This window comes from Lactuca virosa, chromosome 6, assembly GCF_052849685.1.
Source record: "Lactuca virosa cultivar CGN04683 chromosome 6, Lactuca_virosa_CGN04683_v6, whole genome shotgun sequence".
Lineage (NCBI taxonomy): Eukaryota > Viridiplantae > Streptophyta > Magnoliopsida > Asterales > Asteraceae > Lactuca > Lactuca virosa.
The window spans coordinates 256,265,270-256,292,651 of NC_136431.1; positions in this window are offsets into that span (position 1 = coordinate 256,265,270).

Genomic DNA, 27,382 nt, shown 5'->3' on the forward strand with positions numbered 1-27,382 from the left:
GGGCATTACGAGTTCGTGGTGATGCCTTTTGGGCTCACCAATTCACCGGCAGTGTTCATGGATCTCATGAACAGGGTGTGCAGACCGATGCTGGATTGGTCGGTGATCATGTTCATTGATGATATTTTGGTGTATTAGAGATCTAGAGAGCAACACGAGGAGCATCTGAGAGAGATTCTCAGGGTATTGAGGTCGGAGAGGATTTTCGCCAAATTCTCCAAGTGTGATTTTTGGTTACGAGAGGTCCAGTTCTTGGGGCACCTCGTTAACCAGAATGGGATATTGGTCGATCCGGCCAAGATTGAGGTAGTTATGAGATGGGAGGTGCCGAGATCACCCACCGAGATCAGGAGTTTTCTAGGATTGGCCGGCTATTATTGGAGATTTATCAGGGATTTCTCCAAGATCGTCGTGCCTCTCACCAGGTTGACCCGGAAGGGTGTTGCTTTTTCATGGGGTCCGGAGCAGCAGACCTCGTTTGAGACACTTCGCCAGAGATTATGCGAAGCCCCGGTGTTAGCCCTCCCGGAAGGGATGGAGTATTTTGTGGTGTATTGTGACGCATCGATATCAGGGTTGGGTGCAGTACTGATGCAGAGGGGGCATGTGATAGCGTATGCATCGAGGCAGCTGAAGCCTCATGAGACGAGGTATCCCACCCACGATCTGGAGTTGGGGGCAGTGGTGTTCGCCCTCAAGATCTGGCGTCACTATTTATATGGGGTTCGGTGTACCATATACACGGACCACAAGAGCTTGAAGTATTTAATGGATCAGCCCAATCTGAATATGCGCCAGAGGAGATGGTTGGACGTGGTAAAGGATTACGATTGTGAGATCCTGTACCACCCGGGTAAAGCTAATGTTGTAGCTGATGCCCTGAGCCGTTGGGCGGAGAGTGCCCCGATTCGAGACATTTGTATGCGACTGACAGTGATGACTCTGGTGATGGACACCATTCAGGAGGCCCAGATAGAGGCCGTGAGACCAGACGACCGTAAGAGAGAGCGGGTGATTGGGAAGGTACATGAGTTCGTTACCGATAGCCGCGGGCTTATGACCTTTCAGGGTCGGATTTGGGTGCCGTATGCAGGCGGGACGCGCACCACCTTGATGGAGGAGGCGCATAAATCGAGATTCTCGATCCATCCCGGGGCCACTAAGATGTATTTGGATCTAAAGAAAGATTATTGGTGGCCCTGTATGAAGAGGGATGTAGCATGGTTTGTTGAGAGGTGCTTGACCTGTCGTAGGGTTAAGGACAAGCACCAGCATCCGCATGGAAAGTTGCAGCGACTTGAGGTTCCCCAATGGAAGTGGGAACAGATTTCTATGGATTTCATCACCAAATTGCCGAGGACCGCGAGGGGTGTCGATGCAATTTGGGTGATCGTCGACTGGCTGACGAAGAGCACTCACTTTCTTGCTATTAGTGAGAGCTCTTCAGCAGAGAGGCTGGCTGAGTTGTATGTGAGGGAGGTGGTATCGCGGCATGGAGTGCCGATCTCGATTGTGTCAGATCGGGATATACGTTTCACCTCCAGGTTCTGGAAGAAGTTTCACGAGGAGTTGGGCACGAGGTTGCATTTCAGTACCGCTTACCACCCACAGACAGACGGACAGAGTGAGCGGACGATTCAGACGCTCGAGGACATGCTTCGGGCATGTGTGTTGGACTTCGGAGGAAGTTGGGACACGTATTTGTTGTTGGCTGAGTTTTCCTATAACAACACTCACCATTCGAGCATTGGTATGCCTTCCTTCGAGTTGTTGTATGGGAGGAGGTGTCGGACTCCCATCTATTGGGGAGAGGTAGGGCAGCGAGTGATGGGCAACACCGAAATAGTGCTTCAGACGACAGAGCAGATACAGCAGGTCAGGCAGAGGTTGTTGACAGCTCAGAGTCGCCAGAAGAGTTACGTGGATAGGCGACGATCCGAGCTCGAGTTTCAGGTCGGAGACTTCGTACTCCTGAAGGTATCTCCTTGGAAAGGAGTGATCCGATTCAGGAAGAGGGGCAAGCTGGGGCCCCGGTATATTGGTCCATTCAGGGTGACCGCGAGGGTGGGCAGGGTAGCATATCGGTTGGAGCTACCTGCGGAGTTGAGTCAGATACACGATACCTTCCACGTGTCCCAGTTGAGAAAGTGTATAGCCGACGAGTCGGCGGTGGTACCATTAGAGGATATTCAGGTGGATGCGAGCCTGAATTATGTTGAGAGGCCAGTCGCGGTGGTGGATCGGAATATCAAGGTTTTGAGAAACAAGGAAGTACCATTGGTTTTGGTTCAGTGGCAGCATCGAAACGGGTCCGAGCTGACTTGGGAGCCAGAGGCGGAGATGCGGAAGCTACACCCAGAGCTGTTTGTAGAATGAGACTTCATGGGCGAAGTCTGATTCTAGTGGGGGAGAATTGTAACATCCGGATTCCCAGGTATCTTATTTTAATTATTTATCTTGAGTTTTATGGAGGGACTCGGCGAGTAGACGCTCAGACTCGCCGAGTAGGATCGCGAGTTCTTGTCTGGATTAATGACCGGACTCGACGAGTAGATGAGTGGACTCGGCGAGTCCGCGCTGTAAAGTGAAACCCTAAATCTCAGGGCCTGAGCCCTATTTAAAGGCCCTTATGGCCGTCATTTGCGGCCACTACTCCCCTGTGAAAACCCTAGACAGCAAAGAGAGCTTAGAGAGCAATTTGGAGGCTAATTCTTCATCCTTTGGTGTGATCTTGCAAGAAGGAGTGGGAAAATCCAAGCTAGATCGATTGTGGAGCCTGGATCTGTGTTGTTCACACTGAGATTCACGTTTTGAGGTACAAGTCCCTTCCCATCTCGTGTATTTGATAGATTCCATGAATCTAGGGTTTCCTTTGCACAATTTTGAGTTAGATTGTGAAGCATATGAGGTCCCTTTGGGTATAGATGATAGATCTGGACCTTGAGAGGTCCAAAAGGTCCCAAGCTTCCAGCTTTATGAGGTTTCATGTGAGCCTTGAGAGTAGAACCCCATTTTAAAGGTTATTTCTCCATTTTTGGTCTTATAAGCATTGCATGAACGTAAAGTTTGAACCTTTACGTGACTTTCGAGTGTTAGAAGGGTAGATCTACTGGTTGGTGAAGCAGATCTGACCTCAAAAGATCGTTTGAGCGTTTTCATGGGAGGAACTCGCCGAGTCCATTAGGGACTCGACGAGTCGAGTCGGGTTGCCCCGCGATTCGCGACCTGTGATAACTCGTTGAGTGTAGGGTTGACTCAGCGAGTCGAGTAAGGACTAGGGGCAAAGAGGACATGCATGGACTCGCCGAGTCACATGAGTGCACTCGACGAGTCTGGTCAAAGTTTGACCGTTGACTTTTGTTGACTTTTAGGGTTTGGAAAACAATTGGACTTGTGGACCATTTGAAGGGTAAAATGGTCTTTTAGAGGACATGGGAGAGACTAGTCTAGCCTGGAGAGCCATTATTGATTTGAGATAATTGTTTAAGTGTTTAGGCGGAGGCTAGATCAGAGTATACGTGTGCGAGATTATCCGAGATAGCCGAGGTGAGTCTTCTCACTACACTGTACCTAGAGTGGTACATATACGTGACCGGAAGGTCTTATATACTATGAGATGTATGTACTATATGCTGATATGTGATATGTATGTGTTATGTATGCTATGTATGATAAGGACCGGAAGGTCGATACGGGTAGGACCGGAAGGTCTACCGGGATTCGGGACGGAAGTCCCCTGAGACACTTGGATCGGAAGATCCTACAGAGTTATGGCCTGGAAAGGCATACGTGTTGTATGTGGTATATTGGGGAACTCACTAAGCATTTATGCTTACAGTTGTTGTGTTATGTGTTTCAGGTACTAGCGAGGATCGCGGGAAGGCGCCGACATGATCCGTACACACTCATAGAGATTATGTTTGGAGATTCTGGGATTTGTTGTTATGATGACATTGGATACAGTTTGTTTGATATTGTTTTCGATGATTAAAAATATGATTTAAAAATGAAAAAATGTTTTGAAAATTTACGTTGTTACACGCATCGAGGCAGTTGAAGCCTCATGAGACGAGATATGCCACCCACGATCTAGAGCTGGGAGCGGTGGTGTTAGCCCTCAAGATCTGGCGCCACTATTTGTATGAGGGTTCGATGTACCATATACACGGACCAAAAGAGCCTGAAGTATCTCATAGATCAGCCCAACCCAAATATGAGACAGAGGAGATGGTTGGATGTAGTGAAAGAATATAACTGTGAGATCATGTATCATCCGGGCAAGGCTAATATGGTAGCCGACGCCCTGAGCCGTAGAGCAGAGAGTGCTCCGATCTGAGATGTGTATATTAGGATGACAGTGATGACTCCAGTCTTAGATACTATTCGAGAGGCCCAGGTGGAGGCCGTGAGACCAGAGAATCGCAAGAGGGAGCAGGTGATTGGGCAGGTGTCTGAGTTTGTGACGGATAGTCGAGGGCTTATGACTTTCCGATGGCAGATTTGGGTGCCCTATACGGGTGGAGCTCGGCGTATACTGATGGAGGAGCGCATAGATAGAGATTCTCGATCCATCCCCGGGCCACTAAGATGTATTTGGACCTGAAGAGAGATTATTGGTGGCCATGTATGAAGAGGGATGTGGATTGGGTAGTTGAGAGGTGCTTGACTTGCCGCAGGGTTAAGGCAGAGCATCAGCGTCCACATGGTCCATTACAGCCTCTGGAGATTCCCCAGTGGAAGTGGGAACATATCTCTATGGACTTTATCACCAAGTTACCGAGGACTACGCGTGGAGCTGACGCGATTTGGGTGATTGTGGACCGACTGACGAAGAGTGCTCACTTCCTTGCTATTAGTGAGTGCTCTTCTGTAGAGAGACTGGCCGAGATCTATGTGAGAGAGGTGGTAGCACGTCATGGAGTGCCGACCTCGATAGTGTCAGATCGAGATGTGCGTTTTACTTCCAAGTTTTGGAAGAAATTTCATGAGAAGTTGGGCACGCGTTTGCATTTCAGTACTGCGTACCACCCGCAGACGGACGGGCAGAGCGAGCGGACGATACAGACGCTTGAGGACATGTTGCGCGCATGTGTTATGGACTTCGGAGGAAGTTAGGACACTTACTTACCCATGTCTGAATTTTCTTACAACAACAGCCACCATTCAAGCATTGGTATGCCTCCCTTTGAGCTTCTATATGGGAGAAGGTGTCGGACTCCCATTTGTTGGGGAGAAGTGGGGCAGAGAGTGATGGGTGGCACTGAGATAGTGCTGAAAACGACTAAGCAGATTGAACAGGTCAGACAGAGGTTACTGACGGCCCAGAGTCGCCAGAAGAGTTATGCAGGCAGCCGACGATCCGAGCTAGAGTTTCAGGTCTGAGATTTTGTCCTCCTGAAGGTATCCCCATGGAAAGGGGTGATCCGATTCAGGAAACGGTGCAAGCTGGGGCCCTGATACATCGGTCCTTTCAGAGTGACCGCCAGAGTGGGCAGGGTAGCATACCGGTTGGAGCTACCTGCAGAGTTGAGTCAGATTCATAACACCTTCCACGTATCCCAATTGAGGAAGTGTGTAGCCGATGAGACGACAGTGGCACCCCTAGAGGACATTCAGGTGGACGCGATCCTGAATTACATTGAGAGGCCGATTGCGATTTTGGATCGAAAGGTGAAGGTTCTGAGGAACAAAGAGGTGCCCCTGGTTCAGGTCCAGTGGCAACATCAGAGAGGGTCTGAGATGACTTGGGAGCCGGAGTCGGAGATGTGGGATCAGTATCCAGAGTTAATTGAGGAACATGACTTCGAGGGCGAAGTCTGATTCTAGTGGGGGAGATTTGTAACATCCCAGGCCCAGGTATACTTTGTAACCCTTGATCTTTTGAGCACTTGTCCATTTTAGACCTTTATTGAGAAAAGGTGGTGCATGAGTACGCGGGGCGTACGCGAGTGTACGCTCAGCGTACTCATATGCGTGCATATGACGCGGAAGCCACCTAGTACGCTGGACGTACTAGGCCCAGAGTGAAAACCCTAATTTGGGGTGGGTCCCCTATTTAAAGGATGTGATGGCCTCATTCTTGGCCACCATCCTCAGACTCTAAACCCTCTTAACGCTAGTTTTCATCCTTAGCACTTGTGAGTTCATTTGAGAGCCTTGAGAGCATTCTTATGTTTCTTTAGAGTGAAGAAGGAGCCTTGAATAAGAAGGAGTGGGATTTCAGGCTTTTGATCTGAGCTTATCTAGGTGTGGAGCTTTACATAGAGGTATAAAGCTTCAAGCTTTCTCACTCTTTTGATTTGTGCATTATAGTAGAGCATTTTAGGGTTTTTTCCCAAAAGTTGGAGACTTTATGAGATATTGAACTCCAGAGACTATGATCAACGCCCTTTGAGTATATTTAGTGGTGTAGTGTCATAAAAATCCAATCTTGGACGTTGGAATCAAGCCATGCATGAGATATGGGCTTTTTGTGATAAGAGAGTAAGTGTTTTATGTGTTTGTGACCTTTCCAGCCATGCAAAGGCTTAAAGTCACTGACTTTATGGAATAAGAGCTATTAGGGAGTCCAAATCTGTGATTTCAGCCAAGGTCTTAACTGATTAAGACCAAATGAATAAAAAGAGTGAAACTGGGACGTACGTTGGGCGTAAGCCCACTACGCATAGCGTAAGGGTCGAGCATCCCCAATGTCTGCATGGCAGCAGAGTACGCCTAGCGTAGAGAACTGGTACGCGCAGCGTACTCTTTTCCGTTGACTTTTGCTTGACTTTTAGGGTTTGGTCAATCTGTGGACTTTTAAGGCCATGGAGGGGTAAAATGGTCTTTTACCCTTCTGTGATTTTGTAGAAGGGTTAGTCTAGCTTCCGTGAGAGCCTTATTAATTACAGATAATTATCGTTGTGTTAGGCGGAGGCTAGACCTGTTATTCGAGTTCGAGATTATCCAAGTTCTTACGAGGTGAGTCTTCTCACTATACTTACCATGAGTGGTATCTATGTGCGACGGAGGGTCTTATGTGCTTACTTGAGTTATATTATGCATTTTGTATGTGTGATATATATGCTTACTGAGATAGGACCGGAGGGTCCAAACCGAGTTGTAGGACCGAAGGGTTTCCACTGAGATCGGACCGGAGGGTCCAAACCAAGTTGTGAGACCGGAGGGTCTTCACTGAGACCCAGGACCGGAGGGTCCACACTGAGACGCATGAGACTGGAGGGTCCATGCCGAGCTATAGCCATGAGCGGCTTACTATTTGTGCATGTGGTATTTTGGAGAACTCACTAAGCTTCGTGCTTACCGTGTTATGTCTTATGTGTTTCAGGTACTTCTCATGATCGCGGGAAGGCACCGGCTTGATTGTACACACACACTTGCATTGGAGATATGTTTTTGGAGGATCTTGGAATTGTGATAAACAATACTTGAAATTTATGATGATGTTTGATACTTGGGATTTTTTAGAAAATGTGACATGTGTTTATTTGTTTTTGAAAATGAAAAATTTGGTCTAAAAATTTACGTTGTTACAAAGGGACCTCAATGGAGCTAAGATCTAACATCCATGGCTTCTGAAGTAGATCAAAAGCTTAACTTTAGCTCAAAAGACCCAAAAATGCATAAATAACACCCTAAGTTGGATCTAGCACATAGAATTATCAAGATGAGATATTTTTACCTCAAATGGCTTGCTGAGGTGAAGATAACTATATGGTTTTAATTTTTTAAAATTTTAATAAAATTAAAAAAACCCTAGTATTTTAAAAGTTTAAAATACACCCTTATACTATATATATATATATATATATATATATATATATATATATATATATATATAATTAAAGGTTTAATATTATATACGTGTAAGAAAAGACAGTCTTACTGTTAGTAGGCCTCATTCACGAAATTGGTCTATAAGGGGTGTTTAAGGAAGCGACCTGTAAAATGACCACCATTGGGTATCCACTCTTACCCACCGCACCCTTGACTAGTGGAGGGTCGTTAGCTGAATGGGTAGGATAGGACACAACCTTCCATTATAAGTATAATGAAATATGAAGTAACTAAACACTTTTATAAATTCCCAAATCTTAGTTACTTTAGGAAAAATGTGGAGTTGGTGCTAATCCATGAAATTACACATTGCACCTTGTTGGTCGTTAGTGGAGCGTGTGTGGTTAACCGGCACACTAATATGGGACCAATGAAGGATGGCAATGGGTATCTCGTAGATTATCATAGATCAATGGAGCGTGTGTGGTTAACTGGTACATTGATTAGGTGATGGACATCTTCGAGAGTACCAAGCTAATTTGCATGGTTATCCACACCTTGTTTGTGAACCTCGGCATCCCAGTCACAAACATGAAGGGCATAATCGAGATTAAACATGCCATTGAAAATTTCAATGAATCTCAAAAGATCTAGGAGTTTCAATTCATTTAAAACTTAAACCTTAAAATTTTCGTTTTTCATGGTGGAAATTGTTAAATCGTCTGCAAATTGGATTACGGCATCCCTCTTCCAATTGGTAGAATATTGTTTTGGATCCTAGCCTTAATATCTCATTTGGGTGTTTTATTAAGGACTCAATCAGCTAACTTGAATTTCTCCCGTTTTGTAGATGTCTAACTCTAACAACTATGGTCTTCCTGAATCCTTTGGAAAAAGCTTTCCACATGAAGATGATGTTCCACGATTGGATCATGGAAATGAGAATCATGCTTTACTTCCTCCACCTCCTCCGATAATTCTCCCTAACCCACGTGTTCAAAGACTTGAAAAGTTCAAGATCACTCAAGCCCTATTGGCGAAAAGACACGAAGATGGAAAGTCGGTATGCACTCATGTCTTGGATATGAAGTTGCATATTGATATATTGGGAATGTTGGGCGTCAATGTCTCGGAGAAGTTGGGTGTTGACTTGGTTGTTCACTCACTTCCCGATTCATTTGTTAAGTTCGTTAGAGAGTATTATATGATGGAACACGACGTGACCCTCATTGATTTGACTTATTTACTTATTGCTGCTGAATCGGCAATGATTTGGCGCACTGGTTGAGCAAATTTGTATGGTAAATCAATGTCTCATCCTTCTATAGACAATGGTAACATTGGAAGTCTAGATGAGTTTTCTCTACGCAAGAGAAAGGCTAAGTCTGAGATAGTCCCTTTTGGCATTCCCAAAGAATATGTGTGTTTCTACTGCCAAGAGAAGGGGCATTGGTTACGAAGCTTCCCTGGCTACCTGAGAGATATAAGAGATGGGAGAGTCAAGATGTATGACTCTACTTCATGTAAAAGCCACTATCTAACTCTATTAAGTTTCTTTTTATATTCTTAATACATGATATGATAAGATTTCATTTGATGTTTTGTAGGATCGAAGAAAAGAAAGGAAGCTTAAAGGAAGAGTGGGCTGAGTCTGATCGCGAAGAAATGGATTTCGATCGCATGATTCAAAGATCGGTTTTTTAGCTACTACTTTAGAGTTAGGATAGATTGTTATATAATATTTACATAGTTTTCATTTGTAATCGCATTGTAAGGACAAGATTTTTTTTTTCCGCAATAAAATAGATTTTGATTTTGTCTTATTTATGTTTCCTTGCGATGGATTTTATGAAAATTGGTGTTTGAATGTTTCTATTGTTAGCAATATTGTGAATGGATTTGATTCTTAGTTATGTTATTTGTGGCAATGTCATAAATTTACCAAATAAGGAAAGATTCTCATCGCCCAAGTTTCAATTGGACAGAAACTTGGAATCATGCAACTGGTATTATGTGATGAATGAGAACCTTTGTATTTGGGAAATTGAGACTAATTCCTTGTTCACATAAGTATGTGAGTCATGTGAAGGACTAGGAGATCTAGTACACAATGTTGTGCATTGGTCGAGTCCACCACAAAGAACGATAAAATATTCGTCATGATTTGCTTAAAGATTAGTAAATATGGTTATACTTACAAGATTAAGTATGATTCTGAATCATTGGAAAAGTTTCAATGAATAGTAGAACGAATAAGAAGGATCAATTAGACAGAAAGATAAAAGTTTCTCCAATCTGAAAAGATGGGAGAGTACTTAAGTATCTGTTTTATGATTAACTTAGTGATTGTATAACCGTTTCACAATTGATCCTCTAAGTAAATCTTAGTACACTAGTATGGCTAAGAAGAGGAATCAGAAATTTTTGAAATGGTTAAGTCAAAAGGTGAATCATACTTTGTTCCAAAATCAAGTCTTAGAGTCATACTCCAAGATTGTGACTTGAGTGACACATCTTAAGAAGTTTTTAACACACTCATCAAATGTGGAGTAGAAAAAAAAATGTTTTTCTTAATCTTGCATGTTTGAAATTGATAAATTGTGATGTCTTGGATAAGACAAAGACCAATTAAGACCAATTGTGTGAAGTGTTTGTCTTGATAAGAATCTGCACTAACTCTTGAGTATTTGTTTGTCAAGGAATATGTCTTGACAAAAGAATTTTATATGTCAAGAGGTGAGTGGGAGTCTTAATGATCTTGAAAGGTTTCAAGAACTAATAAAGAGTAAACCTATTGTTAAACACTAGCACACGACTTAAGGTTTATAACCTATCATGTTGACACATTTTTTGTTTCTGTGCCATTCCAGTCTAAGTCAACTATGCATATGAGTTCTATGAGTTCTCAAATGATTGCATAGAGGCAAGGCACCTTGATCAATGGAAAGTACATTCATAGGTAGGGGCGAACTGCTAAAAGACTTGGAAGCAATGGTGGGACCCTTGATGGCAAGAAATAAAGACTGAACAAGTTCTGTCCATAAGATTTTGGATTTGTCACAAACATTATCTTATGATTATGGTTATGACAAATTCACATGGATAGGAACACATACACCATAAAATCTAAGTGTCATAAGGTTTCTCTCCTTCATGAAAATGATTGTGAGGAAATGCTTTCACTAGGAAGATTTTAATGAGATAGCGATTATGTAAATTGCATTCTCAAATTCGTATATGACTACGGCATCCCTCTTCATAGTTCGAATTGTGAGATTTGGCAATTAGTTTGAACATTCAAGACTTATTGATATAAGTTCTAGAATTGTTTAGACACACATGTGAGCTATCTAAGGAAAGGTGTATGAGTTGTTTTCTAGAAGCTTAGATAAAGGCTTATCGAAACATATCGTATTGGAAATATGAACTTTGGAAGTCAATAAGTATTGCCTTCAAGAAGTCCAATGGTTTTCTAAATACGTGTCAAAGCTAGTGGGAGCATAAATGTTATGCTGGTATGGATATAATCACCATGTTAGTGGGAGCATGATTATTATTTTAAGTGTTGCAAGTTAGCAATGTTAATTATAGAAAACAAAAGGTTCACATTGCAAAGTTGTAGGGGTTGAAAAGTTGTTTTTCTATAATTAAGGGAGAGAATATTATACTTCATTTCAAAATCTAAAAGCTTGGATCGAGAAATTCTAATCAAATTTAGTCAAAGGACATATATGGATGTTATGTTGAAAAGATTCAACTTAAAAGGATTCTATATATGGCAATATTAGAGCAAGGAACTGGTAAAGTATCACGTTTTTCATTATGAATCGTGTCTCATACGCTTCGGGTATAGGATCGATTGCATATGCTTTAATATTCGACCGTTCTAAAATTTTCCAAATGCCTAGCGCATCAAGAGGGAAAAAGGACTAGAACCGGATTTGACTAAATTAATTAAACAACTGTCAAGGACAATCTAAGGTTCGCTGAGGATTGGTCGCTTGTGAGCAGTTGGAAGTATAGTAATAGATGGACCATATTGGCATTATTATAAATATATAGGAATCTATTAAGAATGAGTTGTCGTATGGGAAATATGGAAATGTTTCCATAATGGGAGTTGGATATTGAGAATCTATGTAGATTGAAAACTTTTATGCAATAAGGATGTTCAAAGGAATGTACTTTGAATGTGAGACTTCATGTCTAGGGAATTGTCTTCTAACAATCTCCGATAGAGCACTTTGTATTTTCATTGGCAAAGTCTTTGTGATTTTGGTGTTGTGACATTACAAAGGGCCATTGCATAAAATGTTAAAATCTAACATATTCTAATAGTGGCAAGAATTTGGAATTCTTACACTTGTGATAAGGATTAGGAATTGTGATATGAGTGTCATTGGAAATGTTTTCAATTGATCTATTTCACAAAGTAAGGACCATAGGTAAACATAGTATGCATGCTTAGAGCATGGGATAGCTAATGTTATAATTCAAGTATTAAGTTGATTATCCGAAACATTATACAATGAATAATGTGTAACAAATATAGTGACTAAATAAAAGGGGTTTTATTTATACTCAAAAGTTTAAGATCATATTGGATTCGATTATTCTTGTGTTTCACTTCGCATGTTTTGACTTCTCGAATAACTAGGTTATTCAAACTTTCCACAATCGATCATACTTTGGAAGTAGGTATGAATGAAGATTGTCATGAATCCGACTGTAGATTGCCTAAAGTGTTTAGACATAGCAAAAGTCTGTTGCAGTGTTCATGAGTGCTCCTGAAATAAGATTTGAGTATTGGATTAAACCCACGCTCACTTGGATCGCTTCATGGATTTTATCACGAGTGATTACTGAGATGATGATATCTTATATTCTTGAAACCGAGACGTGTGAGTTGTAATTTACAAGTCGGTTGCACATTGATAATATGTAAACGCACCAGTAACTTGGTGTTAAAAAACATATTGTTGTGTGTGATTTGACGAGTAGGTACAAGCGAGCATTGAGTCGACGTTTATCCGTTCCTTTTACCTAATGTGGGATAAAAGCGATATGTGTAGGCCCCTCGATGATTTAGTGATGACACCCTAAGCGCTTGGCCAAGCTGGGACTAAGTTGATGTGTTCAATTGTAGTCTGTTGTCAGTTGTCATAAATCGGAAATCGGGAAACAACACATAGACAGAGAGAATGATTAAAATCCATGTCTCAGTCTATACGATATCTAGAATGGAGGAATATTTGATCCCTTATCTAAGGACACATCACTGACTAGGTCAGAGTTCAACAGCGGCTTTTGGTAGCTAAAACTTGCTAGTCAATTTTTGAAGTTATACTTGCAACTATAATTATTAGACTTATCCAAGTGGGAGACTGTTGGATTAGGTGTCTAAGCCTATAACTATAATTGGTATGTACTTGAATTGATAGTGGCAATGCCCTTTTGGGTTGCCTTCAAACCTGGCAATTGAATAGGATAATTGTTAGAGAGAGAAGAATGATTTATTAATTTATTACTTGGTTAATAAATTAATTTGAAATCAAGATAAATGATTTATTAATGCATTATGGATATAATATATTAATTAGAAATCATATTGTTTAATTAATATTTAATCAGAAATTAATATGGAACTAATTTTGGGATTAAAGGAATTAATTGAAACTACAGGGACTAAAGGTGACAATGTTCAAAAGTTGAGCAATGAGAATTCTAGAACCTCCCTTAGAGGTGGGGAACGAAATCTAGAGTGTCCTAGGGTTTCCTTAGGCTCTAAGGGTGCCTTGGAAGCCTTACGGAGGAAGTTAAGGGATTAGGGTTATCTAAGATACACCTGCCTTATCCTAAACCTTCCTTATCACCTATATAAACCCCTATAGGGTTGGATTTAGTCCCATGCACTCCAAGAAAGGCTTAGAGCCGAATTTTCCACTTCCCTTCTCTCTCCATAGTAATCCTTGGTTGCTAGGTTTGTTTGTGAGCCATTAGAGGCGCGACACTTGTGGCGCTTGCTACCAAAGTTCAAGATCTTCAAGGATTTGTTTGTTATTACAATATAAAATAAAGGTATGAATCCTAACCCTAATTATATGTTAATTTCGAAAATTACATGTGCCTCCTTGGGTTTCTAGTTTTTTTGTTCAATGCTTGTATGTCTAATAGTGAAAACATAGATCCTCAAATTAGGGTTGCATGCACACATAGGATTGTTTGCTATGTATAAAACCCAACAAACTATGGATCTACAAGCTCAAGCTACTCCCAAGCAACCTCCAAGTGTTTCTCTTCTTCTTCTTCACCACAAATTACCAACAAACTCACTTTCAAGCCCAAATCTCACCAAATACACTTAGGGTTTCGATATTAGGGCATTGGGTGATGGAGGTTGATCAATAGAATGTCCAATAGTGAGATAAGTTGTTTAAATAGGGTGCAAAACCGAAAAATTAGGGTTTTCCCCTGCACCATGTACGTCATGCGTACTCCTACGTACGCCTCGCGTACATAGGCGAGCCCGACATATGGACATGAGCTAGTGCACTAATCGTACGCAGAGTACGCCCCACGTACTAGCTAGGGACTAAAATGAGATGATTTTTGTATTAAGGGGCTAAAGGAAACAAACCAAATTCTTGAGTGTTACAATCCTCCCCCACTTGAATCAGACTTCCTCCTCAAAGTCTGCTGCCCCAAAAAACTCTGGGTAGTGCTCCCTCATCTCGTCCTCCGGCTCCCACGTCGATTCTGAAGCCTTGCGATGCTACCACTAATGTAACACTTATAAAAATCATGATAAGTTTAAACTATTAAATATCCATCAACATCAAAAGAATTTCAACATCAGAGTTCCCAAAATCATAAGTCCAAAACATGAGGATGTGTATTGTCACGCCTTCGCCTTCCTACGGCCCTCTGAAGTAGCTAAAACATAACCCAAAATTGTAAGCCAACGCTTAGTGAGTTCCCCCAAAATACCAACACATAACCAAATAACATTTATATACAATACAACATGCAATGGGTCAACAACTAAAAGTATGGATTAACCCTGAGCCCACAACATAAGTCTGGCTTGGCCTTGGGGCCTACAGCTTATGTCTGGTTTGCTCCCCGACTAGATCAGTCTTTGGACTGAATACCATCAAGCCCTCCGTAAGAGTCTGGCATGCCCTGTCCACCCTTATCTCGTATCTGGAATGATCGTGAGCCCTCAGTATGAGTCTGGCATGCCCTACCCGGCCCTCAACTCATATCCAGAATGCTCTAGGGTTTGTTGGCTACCGCACAGAGTAGTACAGCCCCAACCCAACCCAACACAATATGTCGACATATATACTATAAAATAACATAAACAAATAATCATGCAACAGAGTCACAGGTACTCCTACAGATCTACCAGTCTAGCATATCAATAACTAGCATAAACATGCATATATATCCCCTACTCAGCATATCATTGAGTATAAAACCAATGGGCCAACCGTGGTGCCTTCGATCCGCTAGTACAGTGTGGAAAACTCACCTCGCAAACTGGACAGAAGCTGATTAGGTCTCGACTCCGAATCTCAACTCTCTAACTGACACCTATTTCGACCAATTGACCAATTCCATAAAAATCTAAAAATAACCAAAATACCCTCAGGGTCAAACTTGGTCAAACTTGGTCAAAGTCAATAGGTCAAACCCATTTAGTCAACTAAGTCAACCCAACCGAGTCATCCCAATCGAGTCAACTCGACCGAGCCAACTCAGGGAGCGTACGCGGGGCGTACTCCTGAGGTACACAGGGCGTACATGAGGCCTCGCAGCTTGACCACCGTCGGGGTGGTTGACCGAGTACGCGGGGCGTACCCTCGCAAGCCCAAAAACCTCATTAAGAGCTTAATGGCTTAAGCTCTTACGTCCGAACTTCAGATCCATGGCAAAAATACATTCTAGAGTCATAAAGTTTCCAACTTTATGACTTTACATACCTATTAAGAGCTTAAGTCAAGGTCTTATTCCATTAAGACCTTCTAAAAGATACATGGAGCAAAACTAACCAATAGGACTTCACTTTTATGACTTAAGACCCCTCCTAGGGTCTGAAAGTACAGCTCAAATTGTCAAGAACATGCCATGCTCAAGATGAGACACTTGGGACCAAAAAGCACATGAAAACAACACATAAGCAAGATCTCGCAAACTAGCCGTCAAGGAACTTTATACCTTGAAATGATGGAGAAAGGTGCAAAACTTCCAGATCTAAGCTTTGCTTCAAGCTTCCAAGCTTTACCACCACCTTTTTCTTCTTTTGTAGCACTCAAAAACTCACACTCAACCTTCCAAGGTATCAAATGAGGCTAGGGTTACAAGGGAACATGTTTTTTTGCTAATGGAGGCTGAAAAATGGGGAAGGAATGAGACTTAAGGATGCTTAAATACTAACCAATCCCTAAAAAATAGGGTTTCCCCATTTAGGAAGTACGCCGAGCGTACTAGGGTGCGCCCTAGTACGCTTAGCATAAACCACGTACACATGGCGTATCCAAAGCCATTATTTACCAAAATGCCATCAAGGCCCTTTTGCATACTTTCTTGAACTAAGGGACCAAAATGCAACATAAATAAATTAAACGGCTGAAATTAGAAGTACATCAACATCAGGATGTTACAATTCTCCCCCACTTGATCTAGACTTCGTCCTCGAAGTCTGCCGCGACGAATAACTTAGGATAATGCTCCCGCATCTCTGCCTCCGGCTCCCAGGTACACTCAGAGCCTCTTCGATGCTGCCACCATACCTTTACCAAAGGTATCTCCTTATTGCGCAATACCTTCATCTTTCATTCCAAAATAGCTACCGGCCTCTCAACATAGTTCATGTAACATCCCAAAAATACCAGCTAAAATTTCATTTTTAAATTAGGTTAATTCATAAAAACATCGTTACAAAACATTCATAATATTAATTTATGTCTGAGAACCGGTAACATCATAGTAAAATATTCAGAGTACATCCCAGAAAATCCATAGTGCGGAAAATATGAGAGTGTGTGATATGCCGCTACCGCGCTGGCTCCTGTCCCCTAGCTGAAGAGGTACCTGAAAACAAAACTATAAAACGTAAGCACGAAGCTTAGTGAGTTCCCCCATAATGCCACATACCATGCAATCATATATTGAACAGCTAAGAGATACGGGCCTCGCCCACACCCATAGAGATACGGGCCTCGCCCACACTCTACTAACTAGGAGATACGGGCCTCGCCCACACTCTGCTATCCATGGAGATACGGGCCTCACCCACATTCCGCTACTAAACCATAACATACAAGTATCACACAGACAACAAGTATAAGCAATTCTATCATACTGGCATATATCACAATCAAACTCAGCTATGAGATACGGGCTCCGCCCACACTCCGATACTAACATATCGTCTATATGGGCCGGCCTTGGTGCCTTAGACCCGTCCCTACTGGAAGGAAACTCACCTCGAGAGTAGCTGCCGAAAACCTGCTCAGACTACGCCTGGCTGCCGCACCGGTAATCCCTCCGGCTATAAATCCGTAAACATGGATTAGATACTCATAAATACTCCTAAGGTCAAATGACTGGTCAAAGTCAACCTTCTGATTGACAGGACTCGCCGAGTGCATATGGCGACTCGCCGAGTCCTTCTATGTCTAGCCCGACTCTGACTCATCGGGTCCCTGTTCCCACTCACTGAGTCAGCCTGACTCGCTAGACGGGGAAAACTAACAACCCGCGACTGGACTCGCCGAGTCCAAGGGGGTTACTCGCCGAGTCCGACGAACAGATCTCACCAATCGCTCCAATCTTCCATCAGAATATCAACCTTGGAGATTTGGAGATTCTGGGACTATAGCTACACGTTAAATTGCTAATTCCACGTGCGACTACGGAGGGTTGGACCTCCTACACTTAAACCCTTCTTATCCTAGTGACAGATCATATGACTCGCCGAGTTGGAAGAACAACTCATCGAGTTCAAGGATATATTCAAGGGACTCGCCGAGTTTGAAGAACGACTCGCCCCGTACCAGACAATCTTCATAGGACTCGCCGAGTTGTTTATCCAACTCGCCGAGTCTAAGGCCATCTTCATGGAACTCGCCGAGTGCACTTTGGCACTCGCCGAGTACCCTTCAACTCTTCACCCATTCTGGCCAAAACTGAGACATGCAATGGTTCCAAACCATAAATCTAAGCTCCTAGGGCATAAACACACGGAGTTTGGGAGGTTTAAGGTCTTGAAATCCACATATAAGGGACAAAAAGGGAATCTATTATACTAAAGATTAAGAAGGAGCTTTCTTACCTGGTTAGGAGCTTCTCCCAGGGTAGATTTCGGATCTACCACACCTCCTTGCACCCTCCAACTTCCTCCTTCTTCTCTTAAGCTTCAAACTTCCTTCACCAAGCCAAAATCACTCTCAAGGATCAAAATGGGCTAGGGCTTCGCTCTCCAGTTCTTCTGGAAGAGAATGGGACGGAATGGGTGTTTTAGAATGGGTAAAATAGGGTGCAATGTCTGAAAATAGAGTTTCATCCATACAGGTGGACTCGCTGAGTCCATGCATCGACTCGCCGAGTTCACCGCTCAAACCCCGTGTCCACCCTGCTGCTACTCGGCGAGTCGGGACGCAGACTCGCCGAGTTCGTGGCAAAATTAAGATAGAAACTTAAATAAAATCATACCATGAACCCGGTGTTACAAATCTCCCCCACTTATTTTAGACTTCGTCCTCGAAGTCTGCCGCTCCCTTCCGGAACAGCTCCGGATAATGCTCCATCATCTCATCCGCGGGCTCCCAAGTCCATTCCGAGCCCTTCCGATGCTGCCATTGCACCTTCACCAGCTCCACCCTTTTGTTCCTCAGTTCCTTCGACTTCCGGTCTAGGATAGCCACAGGCCGCTCGATATAATTCTGGCTGTCATCCACCTGGATGTCCTCCAAAGGTACCACTGCTGAATCGTCCACCATGCACTTCCGCAGCTGGGAGACGTGGAAAGTGCTGTGGATCTGACTGAGTTCGGCTGGCAGGTCCAGCTGATATGCCACCTTGCCCACCCGGGCTGCAACCCTAAACGGTCCAATATACCTGGGCCCCAACTTGCCCCGTTTCCTGAATCGGATGACGCCCTTCCACGGTGACACTTTCAGGAGAACCATATCCCCGACCTGGAACTCCGGGTCTGATCGGCGCCTATCGACATAACTCTTCTGTCGACTCTGAGCAGTCTGAAGCCTGCTCCGAACCTGCTGAATCTTCTCTGTCGTCTTGAGCACTACTTCGGTGCTCCCCATGACTCTTTGTCCAACCTCGCCCCAACATATCGGGGTCCTGCACTTCCTCCTGTACAACATCTCGAAGGGAGGACAGTCAATACTCGCGTGATAGCTGTTATTGTATGAAAATTCGGCTAAAGGAAGATAGGTATCCCAGCTACCACCGAAGTCTAAAACACATGCCCGCAGCATGTCCTCCAGAGTCTGGATGGTCCGCTCGCTCTGGCCGTCCGTCTGCGGGTGAAAGGCTGTACTAAAATGCAGACGAGTACCCAGCTCGTCATGAAACTTCTTCCAGAACCTGGAAGTGAACCGCACATCCCTATCCGAAATCACTGAAACTGGCACCCCGTGCCGTGCCACCACCTCTCTGATGTAGATATCGGCCAATTTCTCGGTCGAGATGCTCTCCTGAATCGGGATAAAGTGGGCGCTCTTGGTCAATCGATCGACGATGACCCATATCGAATCCACTCCCCGCGCGGTCCTGGGAAGCTTGGTGATGAAATCCATCGTGATGTCTTCCCATTTCCATAGTGGGATATCCAACGGCTGCATCTTGCCGTGCGGTCTCTGGTGTTCGGCCTTGACCTTCCTGCAGGTCAGGCACCGCTCAACGTACCATGCTACATCCCGCTTCATGCAGGGCCACCAATAGTCCAGACGAAGATCCCTATACATCTTTGTTGCCCCTGGATGAATGGAGAATCGGGATTTGTGCGCCTCCTCCATCAGAACCTGGCGCACGCCTCCGAGATATGGAACCCACACCCTGCGGTGTAATGTCAATAATCCTCTGTTGTCATAGTCGAAGGAGGAAACCTGTCCCACAATCCGCTCACTCTTCCGATGTTCCTCCTTCATATCCTCCTGCTGAGCCTCCCAGATCCGCTCCAAAAGCGGAGTCACCACTGTCATCCGCATGCAAATATCCCTGATCGGCGCCGCCTTGCGGCTAAGCGCATCGGCCACCACGTTGGCCTTCCCCGGGTGATAAAGGATTTCACAATCATAATCCGTTACCACATCAAGCCACCGACGCTGCCTCATATTCAGATTTGGCTGGTCCATGAGGTACCTCAAACTCTTGTGGTCCGTGTAAATCGTACAGCGAACCCCATAGAGGTAATGACGCCAAATCTTGAGGGCGAACACAATAGCCCCCAACTCCAAATCATGCGTCTGGTAGTTCGCCTCGTGAGGCTTCAGCTGCCTCGACGCGTAGGCGATGACATGCCCTCTCTGCATCAATACCGCGCCCAAACCTGAGATGGACGCATCGCAGTATACAACAAAATCCTCCATGCCCTCTGGCAAGGCTAAGATTGGCGCCTCGCACAATCTCTGTCTCAGTGTCTCAAATGATGCCTGCTGCTCAGGCCCCCAATGAAAGACCACAGCCTTCCTCGTTACCCTGGTCAGGGGTAATGCTATCTTGGAGAAATCCTTGATGAATCTCCGATAGTAGCCAGCTAATCCCAGGAAACTCTGAATCTCAGATGGAGACTTCGGAACCTCCCATCTCATCACGGCCTCCACCTTGGCTGGATCCACCGAAATCCCGTTCTGGTTGACAAGGTGCCCAAGAAACTGCACCTCGCGCAACCAGAACTCACACTTGGAGAACTTAGCATACAAGTTCTCCCTTCGCAAAGTCTCCAAAACCTCCCGCAAATGCTCCTCATGCTGCTCTCGCGTCTTGGAGTAAACCAAGATATCATCAATAAATACTATCACTGACCGGTCTAACATCGGTCTACACACGCGGTTCATGAGGTCCATGAACGCGGCAGGAGCATTGGTGACCCCGAAAGGCATCACCACGAACTCATAGTGGCCATAACGTGTCCGAAATGCCGTCTTCTGCACATCCTCCTCTCTGACCCTCACCTGGTGATACCCTGAACGCAAGTCTATCTTGGAGAACCAAGATGCTCCCTGAAGCTGGTCAAAGAGGTCGTCAATCCTCGGGAGTGGGTAGCGGTTCTTCACCGTTACCTTATTCAGCTCCCTATAATCGATACACATCCGATGCGACCCGTCCTTCTTCTTCACAAACAGAATCGGGGCTCCCCAGGGTGAACTGCTCGGTCTTATGAAACCCTTGTCTAATAGCTCCTGAAGCTGTGTAGACAACTCCTGCATCTCAGGAGGAGCCAACCGATACGGTGCCTTGGCTATCGGAGCCGCACCAGGGACTAGGTCGATCCTGAACTCCACCTGTCGCCCTGGAGGTATCCCAGGCAGCTCCTCGGGGAATACATCCGTGAACTCTCGTACTACGGACACATCGCCCACCGTCGCCTTACCCGCCTCCCGGGTGTCCATGACATATGCGACATATCCTGCACAACCCTGCTGAAGGTAACGCCTTGCCCTCGCTGCCGAACAGAAGGCTGGCCCTCGCTGTGATCTCTCACCCTGAATTACTAACTCTCCCCCACTTGGGGCTCTGACTCGTACTAACTGTTGCGCACAATCTATCACTGCCCCATTGGGACTCAGCCAATCCATACCAATAATGACCTTGTTTCCCCGCAATGGAATGGGAACTAGGTCAACCAAATACCGCTCTTCGAACAACCTTAACACACAATATCGGAAGACTTCTGATGCTCGCACCGACCGGTCGTCCGCAATCTCGACCTCTAAAGGGCAATCCAACATGCTCGAGGACTCAGGAAACTTCTTGCTAATTGCAAGAGAAACAAAGGATCGGGTAGCCCCCGAATCAAACAACACCTGGACTGGAATACCGTTCACATGGAACGATCCTAAACGTATATACACAGAGCACATATCAATATCATAAATCTCATATAAATAGGTCAGAGGGAAAGAATCATACCCGTCACCACATCGGGTGCGGAGCGTGCCTCCTCGGCTGTCAGCTGAAATGCCCGGCTCCTCACCACCGGAGCCTCTGCCTTGCCCTATCGGCCATCTGTAATCCGCAGGGTCGCTGGAGCTGGCGCCTGTACTGGCGCTGCTGCTGTCAACTGGGGGCAGTTGGCCCTCTTGTGGCCCCTCTGGTTGCAGTGGAAACACAGCAACTCAGATGTCTGAATAACTGGAGCAGGGGCAGTACAATCCCTGCTGAAGTGTCCCGTCTTGCCGCACCTGTAGCAGCCTGTCGATCCTAATCTACACGCTCCCTCGTGCGACCTGCCGCACTTCCTGCAGCGGCCCGGTCCTGAATGGCCTTTCGGCCTACCATCTGATCCCTTGGGCTTCTTTCCCGAAGCCCCTATCGTCTGTCCCTCCTCTGCCTTCCTCTTCCGGATGTGCTCCAGATCTATCTCCCTCTCCCTCGCCCTAGCAATCATAGAATCCAGGGTAGGGCAAGCTGAAAAACTGACATGCTCCCGTATGTCGGCTCGCAGCATGTCATGGTAGCGGGTCCTCCTCATATCCTCATCACCTGCATACTGGGGTACCAGTAATGCCCTCTCCCAGAACTTGGCAGTGATCTCCGCCACTGTCTCTGTCGTCTGCCTCATATCCAAGAACTCCCGTGCCAACTGCTGGAGCTCCACCGCAGGCGCGAACTCCGCCCTGAATCGTGTCACAAAGTCCGGCCATGTCATAGCCTCAATGGTCGCGGCTCCCAAAGAGTCACAAACCGACTCCCACCAATCTTTAGCTCTGTCACGTAGACACCCTGCTGCAAATCGTACCTTCGACCCCTCGGGGCAGAAGCTGATCAGCTGTGCAGACTCAAGGTCTGCAATCCATCATCTGGCAGCAATGGGGTTCTTCGCCCCATGGAAATCTGATGCACCACTGCCCCTGAAGTCCTTAAAGGACAGTGTGTGTGGTCTTGACTGGCTAGCCGCCATATCACTCCTGAACGCCCTGAGACGATCCTCCATCAACTCTACAATACCCTCCTTGATCGACCCGAAGATGATAGGAGTCGACTCAAGGATGCCCCTGGTAATCTCTGACGCGATGAACTCACGTAGACCCTCATCAATTGGTTCGGACCTTGAACCCGAACCCGATCCCGATCCTGAGCCTCCCGCTCCCTGTCGTGTGGTCACCATACTGAAAAACATAGCATAACCACCATCAAACGATATTCCTCTAACGCGGCTCACATACATACCACTAGTCCCTGGTCTCGCCTCGGCCCTTTTTGAATCGAGTACGGATCCTCCGCTTTCAGTAGTACGGGCCCATACTACCTTCCACGTCTATCCGTACTTTCCTCAAGAATTGCCTCAACTCAACCAAGTCCCTTCTACTAATACTGCGGTTCTCGTGCTACTCTCGCCCTAGGCTTACCCTAAGTAATCGTCATCCCACTCTCTGCCATCAGCTGCACAAGAAGTCCCTGCTTTCTTTCCCTAACTAGCTTGCGAATACTATTACATATTACTCAGACTAGATAATTATTCGAATGAGAGGTCCTACCCTACAACGGTTGGACTCAAACAAGAGCTGCGAAATAGGGCTAGACCCAACCTTCTGAAATTATTTAATCCTTGCAATATGTAACTTAGCATATTCGTTCACTAGTTAGTGAAAGACGACTAGAACTCCTAATAGCACAAAGCAAGCAGCATTCGGGCATTGAGTACACATAATCAAGTATATACTACTCTGGCTATCATACTGACTGATCTGTACTAGCATGCAATTCTCAAAAGCCGAAACACATAAAGCAGACACATAAGGCATCATTCCTAGATCCTTAGTCCTATTCTAGCATGCTGTTCTACTGAAACTGAACTGATAATCATAACGTAAACTTGTATGGGCACTTTGGGGAAAACTTACTTGAGCTCGGCCGGTCGCGCACATCACACACCTTTTTTTTCTTTTTAGAAATCCCTTTTACTTAGTCTTTAGAAAATCATTCCTTTATAAAAATCTTTTAATCCCTCGATTTGAGTCCAGACACCCCCCGAAGGTGTGTCCGAATCCCTCAAACCAGGGCTCTGATACCAACTTGTAACATCCCAAAAATACCAGCTACAAATTTCATTTTTAAACTAGGTTAATTCATAAAAACATCGTTACAAAACATTCATAATATTAATTTATGTCTGAGAACCGGTAACATCATAGTAAAATATTCAGAGTACATCCCAGAAAATCCATAGTGCGGAAAACATGAGAGTGTGTGATATGCCGCTACCGCGCCGGCTCCTGTCCCCTAGCTGAAGAGGTACCTGAAAACAAAACTATAAAACGTAAGCACGAAGCTTAGTGAGTTCCCCCATAATGCTACATACCATGCAATCATATATTGAACAGCTAAGAGATACGGGCCTCGCCCACACCCATAGAGATACGGGCCTCGCCCATACTCTACTAACTAGGAGATACGGGCCTCGCCCACACTCTGCTATCCATGGAGATACGGGCCTCGCCCACATTCCGCTACTAAACCATAACATACAAGTATCACACAGACAACAAGTATAAGCAATTCTATCATACTGGCATATATCACAATCAAACTCAGCTATGAGATACGGGCTCCGCCCACACTCCGATACTAACATATCGTCTATACGGGCCGGCCTTGGTGCCTTAGACCCGTCCCTACTGGAAGGAAACTCACCTCGAGAGTAGCTGCCGAAAACCTGCTCAGACTACGTCTGGCTGCCGCACCGGTAATCCCTCTGGCTATAAATCCGTAAACATGGATTAGGTACTCATAAATACCCCTAAGGTCAAATGACTGGTCAAAGTCAACCTTCTGATTGACAGGACTCGCCGAGTCCATATGGCGACTCACCGAGTCCTTCTATGTCTAGCCCGACTCTGACTCATCGGGTCCCTGTTCCCACTCACTGAGTCAGCCTGACTCGCTAGACGGGGACAACTAACAACCCACGACTGGACTCGCCGAGTCCAAGGGGGTTACTCGTCGAGTCCGACGAACAGATCTCACCAATCGCTCCAATCTTCCATCAGAACATCAACCTTGGAGATTTGGAGATTCTAGGACTATAGCTACACGTTAAATTGCTAATTCCACGTGCGACTACGGAGGGTTGGACCTCCTACACTTAAACCCTTCTTATCCTAGTGACAGATCATATGACTCGCCGAGTTGGAAGAACAACTCGTCGAGTTCAAGGCTATATTCAAGGGACTCGCCGAGTTTGAAGAACGACTCGCCGCGTACCAGACAATCTTTATAGGACTCGCCGAGTTGTTTATCCAACTCGCCGAGTCTAAGGCCATCTTCATGGAACTCGTCGAGTGCACTTTGGCACTCGCCGAGTACCCTTCAACTCTTCACCCATTCTTGCCAAAACTGAGACATGTAATGGTTCCAAACCATAAATCTAAGCTCCTAGGGCATAAACACACGGAGTTTGGGAGGTCTAAGGTCTTGAAATCCACATATAAGGGACAAAAAGGGAATCTATTATACTAAAGATTAAGAAGGAGCTTTCTTACCTGGTTAGGAGCTTCTCCCAGGGTAGATTTCGGATCTACCACACCTCCTTGCACCCTCCAACTTCCTCCTTCTTCTCTTAAGCTTCAAACTTCCTTCACCAAGCCAAAATCACTCTCAAGGATCAAAATGGGCTAAGGTTTCGCTCTCCAGTTCTTCTGGAAGAGAATGGGACGGAATGGGTGTTTTAGAATGGGTAAAATAGGGTGCAATGTCTGAAAATAGAGTTTCATCCATACAGGTGGACTCGCCGAGTCCATGCATCGACTCGCCGAATTCACCGCTCAAACCCCGTGTCCACCCTGCTGCTACTCGGCGAGTCGGGACGCAGACTCGCCGAGTTTGTGGCAAAATTAAGATAGAAACTTAAATAAAATCATACCATGAACCCGGTGTTACAGTTCATGCACTCATCAACCTAAATATCGTCCAAGGAGTCCACTGCATCCTCACCCAATACGTACTTTCGCAGCTGCAAAACATGGAAAGTGCTATGAATCTGACTGAGCTCCTCATGTAGATCCAGTTTGTAAGAAACCTTGCCAACCCTGACAATCACTCGAAAAGGCCCAATATACCAGGGACCCAACTTCCCCCTCTTCCTGAAGCGTATCCCACCTTTCCAAGGTGAGAGCTTCAGTAATACCATATCGCCGACTTGAAACTCCAACTAAGATCGGTTCCGGTCAGCATAGCTCTTCTGCCGACTTTGAGTGGTCTACAGTCTCTGCTAAATCTGTTGAATAAGCTTTGTGGTCTGAAGGACTACTTCAGTTCTTCCCATAACCGTTTGACCAACTTCCCCCCAACAAACCGGGGTACGACATCTCTGACCATACAAGAGCTCGAAAGGCGGAGCACCTATGATGGAGTGATATATGTTGTTGTAGGAGAACTCCACAAGAGGTAGGTAGGAATCCCAACTCCCACCAAAATCACTAACACATGCCCGCAACATATCCTCAAGGGTCTGTATCGTCCGCTCACTCTGGCCGTCAGTCTTCGGATGATAAGCAGTGTTGAAATGCAATCTCGTGCCCAGTTCCTTATGGAACTTCCACCAAAAACGGGAAGTGAACCGAACATCAAGGTCTGAAACAATGGAGACCGAAACCCCATGGCGAGCAACGATCTCGCGAACATACACATCAGCCAACTTCTCGGTCAATTGATCAACGATGAACCATATATCATCAAAACCCTTGTCATCTTCGACGACTTAGTGATAAAATCCATCGTGATTTGTTCCCATTTCCACATAGGAACCTCCAGGATCTGTAGCTTGCCATGCGGCCTCTGATGATCAGTCTTGATCATCCTGCAGGTCAAGCATCTCTTAACATACCAGGATATATCCCTCTTCCTATACGGCCACCAATAACTCAATCTCAAATCCTGATACATCTTGGTGGCCCCCGGATGAATAGTAAAACGAGACTTATGACCCTCCTCCAACACAATCTGCCTGATCCCCCAGAAACTGGAACCCAAACCCGACCACACCGGGTTAACAACCCTCGACTATCCATGACAAATCTATCAATCTCACCTCTGATCCTCTCCCGCTTCCAATTCTCTTTCCTAACTCCCTCGACCTGAGCCTCCCTGATCAATCCCAAAAGTGGATGATCAATTGATATCCTCATACACGACACCATATCTGAAGACCCAGCCGACTTTCGGCTCAAAGCATCAGCTACCACATCAGCTTTACTCGGATGGTAAAGGATCTCGCAGTCATAATCCTTGACTACATCCAGCCACCTGAGCTGTCTCAAATTCTTGTGATCCGTGTAAACTGTACAACGGACCCCATATAGATAGTGTCTCCAAATTATATAAATAAATACATATCAATTTCATTAATTGACTTTCT